The following is a 7,638-nucleotide window of genomic DNA, read 5'->3' on the forward strand; positions in this document are numbered from 1 at the left end:
CATAAACACATGACTCCCAGACCCGAAACAATAAGTTGTGGACATAAAGAGATGCTCCGTGTGGGTATCAAACCTGGTACATGTTAGGCGACAACCATCTACCGCGCCAATGCATTCATTAAACAGTGCAGTATTAAGGAAGTACCGTAAAACATGGCAACTTTACCATATTTTAGAACAAAAAACGAAATATATTTTTAACCATAAGACGCATAGAAACCAAAACTATATATTTAGAATTGTAGTCTATCTGGCTCACTTTACCGTAATCGTCATTATATACAAACACTTATTTTAGCCGTAGTAAAGAAAAAACAACATGGGTAAAGATACCACTTTTTGGGAACTTTACCTACGCGCCGTATTCATCGTGTATTGCATATTAAAGAGTTCATCTAGGACTTCTTCGTATTAAAATGCAAAGAATATAAGGAAATCTATAAAGATATCGGCTACACAGACAGTAGGTAAAGTTGCCACGGGTTTCATCGTAATTTACATACAAACAATTTGTTACGCTCGGGGTTGTCAAAAAAGGAGGATTTTTTTTATGACATGTATATTTAAAAAAATTAATAAACCTTAAACCTAAAGTAAAACAAACGCACAAATTTCTAACATAAATATTATTCTTTCTTAAACTAAATTAAGTTCTAAAATTTTAAGTATATATTTTTTAAAAAAGGGCTACAAAATAATGTTTAATCCTTGATTTTTTAATTTTATGACTTCACTATCTCCATAGCTAATTTTAACATCACTTCCGTATAATTTTTATAGTGTCTAGCTCCGAGTTTTTTGCAGTTTTGTTTCATGGGAGCCAATTTGGCTCTAAAACAAAAGGTATTATTAAATACATTATAACTTATCATCCAGGATATTCACTATTATGCTGTGAAATTTAGGTATTCAAAAATGGTTACATACACACAAACAAGAAAAAAACATTTATTGCCAACCCTAACTGTAGGTAAAGTTGCCACCAAGCAGGCCGTGGCAACTTTACCTAACCTGTGTCAACATTACCGAAGCGATTATTTATCAATAAATTAAAGAAAAAGCAATTGCTGACATTACAACAGTAATCCCAACTATATTATACATACAAGATCAAAATTTCACTCACCTGTGACAAATAATTAAGGCTCTGTGAGCACAATTTAGGAACTACTAACTTTTAGCACATTTTCACGTACTACACTGTGACGGCCATTACTGTCATAATAGCAGTCTTGCGTCTACGCAAAATATAGTAAATATTTCTTTTTAATGTCTAAAAAATACTACTATTACAAAACAGAATTCTAGTGGGTAGATTTTTAGATAAATGAGTTTATACCGAATACCTATAGTATGGTAAAGTTGCCAAGGGTCCGGTAAAGTTGCCATAGTTTACCGGTATATATTTCTTATAAAAAAATATCACAAACTCATTATATTTTTTTTACTGCTTTGAATAATTCCCCATAGTAACATTTTTGGTACATTCCAACGTTTAACAAGTATCACTGAATAAGGGATTTGTACACGTACCAAAAATCCAGGAGAAAATCCTCTCTCGTGGATTTGTGAACGAAAAACCAAAAAAATAGGATTACAGACAACCGACGCGACGGACGAGCCGTTGACATGAAGTCTCGGTAACAAGGAGAATAAATACTAAGCTTAACTAGTAACAACCTTTCTGTTACATGAAGTTCGTAAGGGTATTTTTACAATAATTAACTGTAAATCATTACGATGCTTATCCAACAGATGTGCTACGCTACGTTGCTTTTTTTTTGAGGTGGGAAAATCATCCAATGGCTTCTCTCGCCTTAGGCAAGGCGAGAAGGAGTGACAGACTCTTACTAACTAAAAACCACCCCGTTCCTACTCCTGCTTTTCAAGCCGAAGCCCCGGTAAACCCGCTAGGTAGTCCGCAGATAAACGCTACGTTGTTGTGGATGCGTTTGGCTTTGACCAATCATATTCATTGGTATACATAGCTTAGCACTGGTGGAAACAGACTCACCTAAGCTATATTTTTTATATGCAAAGATGCTTACTATGAATGCGTGACTTCCCTAAGAAAATACTGTAAACTCCTAGATTTTTTCAAGACTACATTCTCACTTTTAACAAGAAATTATCAATAGTTTTTACCCAACAATTATTTCCAACTACAATCAAAAACTTGACCAAACCACCAAAAAGTTAAAAGAAACTATGTAAACACACACACACAATGTCACGCCTTTTATCCCCGAAGGGGTAGGCAGAGGTGCACGTAATGCCACTATACAATGTACACCCACTTTTCACCATTTGTGTTATAAGTCTAATAAACTATGTAAATACTCGTTCCTATCCTACAAAACAGAATACAACCCACTCTTCCCCACCCACTGAAAAACTAAATAATATTCACTCCATTATAACACATATATTATGGTCAGTACTCCAGTGAAGATAATTTAATATATTACGCCATACTTCAGTCATCATTTTGACGTAGGTACTCTTGTCTTTAATTATTTACTTGTTTGTTAGTCGCGTTTAGGACAGCGTATTCAACCTGAGAGTTTTTGTGATTGTTATTACAGAAACAAACTCTTTTAGTTTACTGTAGAGACGTACATTTCATGTTTTTATGACCCATCCGATTAGTAAACTGGATAGAATTTGGATTCTGGATTTAGTACATAGTAGTATTTTTTGCACTAGAACGCCTCATACTGTAAACGATCTCATACTAAAATTTCCTGTTATTCATAGGTTTGGCACAAGAAAACTTTTTTTTACTTTTTTACTACTTCTATAGCTCTAACAATTAATTATTGATAGTCAACTTAATTAAGGATGTTCAAAGTTCTTACTAATGTACAGCAACAACTCAAAACAGATTGATAATGCACAAATATTTTAAATGCACCATAACTTGGGTATAACACGACAACAACAACGCGAGCCCCGTCACCCAGTAATGTACGTACGAGCTTACAGTGCGGCCGCACAATTTAACTTGTGCCTGTGTCAGCCACCGTGACGTCATGCCCCTTAGTGCCTGCCCATGTTACAAATTGACCGTAAACATAGTTCCGCATCAAGTTGTAATGCTATGCCTTGTTTTCCCTTAAATTTCCACTAAAACACATACTCCTAAATTAAACCACGCTCGATTTCACATCAGAAATTTGATTCTAGACTTTAAATTAAAGCTCTAAAGATTAAAATGCTAATAAATACGTAGTTTCGAAACAGTTTCAGTAAAACTAGACGGCTGAGAATTTAAATTTTTGCTAGATTAAGTTTCGCCCCAGAAGCTTGACGACTTTGGCATTAAAAAGGTGTTGGAAAAGTTGAATTAGTCTTTTATTTTGATACTTGGAATTAGTTCTAGAAAATCAGGAGCATTTTATTAATTTTCTTTAGCAGTTATAAAGTAAAAATAAAAAGGTAGACTTTAGAAACTACCTTAGGCTAGTATTATGATTTGCTGAACACAATGATCATTGTTTTGTTACACAGTAATTCTTACTCAGCTTAGTATTTTGTAGGTATTTTTGAGAAGTAAAATAATGGAGGATTATATATGCTTTAGAGAAAACTTTCTTAATTTCCGATTATACCGATCAATTATTTACTTTCTATAAAACACTAAACTAAACAAAAGAATTGATCTTTGAGACACATAGTCCCCTACAATAACAAACTTGAATCAGAAAGCACTTTAAATGCACACAAGCTGCGCTAAGCGAATCATGTCGTTGCCTTAGGACAGTGCGACAGTCAACTATTTTCTTTGTACCATGTCACAATACAATGTCCAAGCAAGTGCTTTGTAATGGAGCGAAAGGAGTTATCTCGGTGTATTGCGGCTTGACAATGCAAAATTCAGCGACCTTTGATAAAATCCTATTGTCTCTGTAGAAACATAGAGGTATACTATTTATTTATAATAATAATGAAGACATTTAATTACTACTTAAACTATTCTTCTTCCTTAGAAACGATTTGTATCGAAAACAATTGCTGAGGGCTGAGTTAAGTAACCATGAAAACCGACGTGAAACAACGCTTGCATTGTATTTCGTTGTGTGAGTGAGGTTACCGGAGGCCCAATCTTCCCAATCCCCAATTCCCGAACAACAACCCTTAAATTCCTAACCCCCAAAAAGCCGGCAACGCACTTGTAACGCCTCTGGTATTTCAAGTGTCCATGGGCGGCGGCGATTGCTTACCATCAGGGTGTGTGTGTCGTCTGCGTGTTTCATAAAAAAAAGTTAGTTTTTCAATATGCTAACATATTTGTAACTATTTGATTTAAGAATTCTTGTATTAGGAAACCCATTTTTCAAATACTTTACGAAATCTTTTATTGAAAATTTCTAAATCTATACCCAATAATACTTTATCTGACTCGGGGGATTGAAAAGTCTTTGTGCGGCGCTCTTGCAATCTCTAGATTTATTTTATTAGATCCTACTTCTTTAAAATCTTTGTACAGGTCAACAGCTTATATTGAAAATTGAACCTACTGTAAGTCATAATTTAAACTTGTAATTACAGTACCATTACTTAACGTAACTGCTTCTTATTATTAATAAGGAGTTTTATTGAAAAGTTGAGTATATTATTAATGCAACACCTCCTTTTCTAATTACAATCAAATATATCCAAAGCAATGTGACGCCTTTTATCCCCAAAGTGGTAGACAGAGGTGCACATTAAGGCACGTAATACAATACAATGTACAGTGTACATTGTACACCCACTTTTCACAATTGGTATTATAAATTCCATATAATACGGGGTGAGCCTATTGCCATATACTGGGCACAATTCCAGAATCCGTGTTATCATTGAGAAATTTTCGGAAAACCAAAATAAGTTCAGTGATAATTTGATACCAGAACTGGGAATCGAAGTTGAGACCTCTTGCCCGGTAGTCACACTTGCGACCACTCGACCAACGAGGCAGTCACATACAACCAATTAAATGAATACTTAAATAATGAAAATCCTTTCACTTATTTCAGTATCAAAACCACGACCACATACTCAACTGTAGCTCTTGCGAATATTTCACTAACAAAGAAGCAACATACAATCAGGGAACCCGCGATAAAAGTGCAAGAAATCAACATATTTAATCAAAATATTTGTGTAAAAGGGGTTGACGTGAAAAATAATGTTTTATGGTCATTAATCTTCAAAAAAGGTTCAGGGTCCAAGGTGGGTAAAGTAATGGAGTTCTGTTGTACTCCAGAACTGAGGAGTTTGGATGTCCCAACCCCTTGACGGCATTACATAAAACATTTGCAACGGGAGATGGGACGGGAAATAAATGTACCAAAATGATGGGACATTTTTTGCCTTTTTAGTTTGGAACTGTTTAAAATCTTTTATAACATGTGGCTTGACATGGGTATTGTGAATGCTATGTGGTAATTAACTAGCTCTTGTTATAAGGACTAAGACTGATAAAAAAAAATATTCTCTATTTTTATCAATTAAAAATACTCAATACATAATATTATATAAAGGACATTAAATATTATATTAGTAGATACAACATGTTTTTATAATAACTATCGTGAGTAAATTAACTAAAAAATTACGGCTTACTAACGTATACTAATGGAGAAAAGCTCTACTAGTTTCGAGTCACAAAGGGATTATTCATTATAAGCAGTGATTAAACCGTGATTTTTTAAGATAATTTAGACACAAAATATACCATATACTGAGCCAAAAATATAAAGCAAAATACATAGGTATACAAAGTCTAATATGTCTACATAATAACATAGAGGTAGTTTCAAAATTAAACTGACAAGCGTTGGCAGTAGTATGTTCCCAAACCTGCTATTACTTCCTACGGCTAAACTAAATGGTTCACCCTGCTGTCTGTCTATCAACAAGCCTTCGTTATACGTTGCACCATGCCACAACTAAAAGCAAAAATTTCATATTATGTCTATTATTTTATTACTATAAAAATATCAGTTAGCCTTTATAAAAAAACTTGGTGTATGGTATACCAAGTTTTATACTATACTAACCAGGGCAGTCTGTATCCGGGCGTTGGGGTTAACGCAACCATCTCCGGCCACCATAAGTATGGGTTTACGAACGGCGAGCAAGAGTAGATCGCCACCTGACCAGAACCAGACACCACAGTTGCTGCGCAGTAGGGCTGGTGCCGACCCGGAGCTACAAACTGCCTAGTCGGTTAGCGGAGCTCCGAATCGAAAAATAGGAAGGGGAGGTTTTAGACAGCAAGAGTCTCTTACTCCCTGTTGCCTCGCCCAAAGCGGAAGAAGCCAGTGGATGATATTTCCTCCTCAAAAAAAAGTTGCTGTCGGTATACACCAATTTTTACTATAATTATTTTTTCATTGGCATATTGTATGCAAGGCAATACCAAACTTTTCACAAAAATATTACCAATTTTAGCACCTTCGACCGAGGAAACTTTTCTACGATCGTTTAATTAAAAATCCCGATCGTATACTCACACTCTTAAACGTACATGAAGTATATAACTCTACTTAAATATTAAAGCCCGTAAAACAATTCCTAACTCCCGGTCAACTATTCTGGAAACTTTCAACTACACTTCAGGTTTTAGGTAAAAAGCACTGAAAAAGTACCCCTATGGAGGCATAACCTCTTTGGCGTGTAGTAAAACATTACCTGCTACTATATATAATATGGGCTACTATTATATAACACTGGTTTTATAGTTTATATACCTGTGAGATACGCTTTTAAGTCCCCGTTGGACAAAATGATGAAGTTTTAGATTCTGGGTTATTAAAAACGATTTTATACGTGGCACATAATATTAGATTTTATACAGCTAGTTATTATCAGACTTGCTGATTATATTTGTACAAGGAGTAAATTCTGTGAGATTATTGCAAAAACAGTGTGCCACGTCACAGAATACTATGGCCAAGTTTAAGACTAGTACTAAAAGTCACTAATTCATCATGTAATTACTTAGGAAGAGATTCAGTACCCTACCGTAAAACTATAATATAAACGAATCTATGAGCTATGATTTAGTGTTTAATTAGATTAAAGGGATTTTATAACCTAAAACCTTGTATGTAGTTGTCGTAGAGGCCTGTAGATTTAAGGTGACCGACTTCCATGTATGAGTGCGGCTTCGAAACCAAGGAACTGCAGGTACCAAATTGTCATTTCCAAGTTTTATGTACTTCTTAAGATTATTTAGACACCACTGACAAACGATGAAGGAAAACATCATCAGGAAATCTGGGCTTACACTTTCTGTTTATAGGTTCAAAATCGCTAATTCGTATTGAGACATCGTGATAATTAATGGTCAAACCTTTTTCGTACAAGAAGAGGCTTTTGGTCAGCAGTGGCCACTTATAGGCTGTTATACAATCTACATATTTACCAAAGCCCTATATAATAATTACTTTTACAGTACATACCCAAAGTCCAGTCAATATCAACCCTTCACAAGTCTATAACTTACCCACAGGCTCCAAAACAACAACATAATTGAATTTACTTCTCAGTCAATCAATAAGATAGTACCAATAGCCGAGGGCTTAAACATATACCTAGGTTACATAATTATATTATATATTCTATGTTAATGATGTTAAACCTACA

This window comes from Spodoptera frugiperda, chromosome 29 (genome assembly GCF_023101765.2).
Source record: "Spodoptera frugiperda isolate SF20-4 chromosome 29, AGI-APGP_CSIRO_Sfru_2.0, whole genome shotgun sequence".
NCBI lineage: Eukaryota > Metazoa > Arthropoda > Insecta > Lepidoptera > Noctuidae > Spodoptera > Spodoptera frugiperda.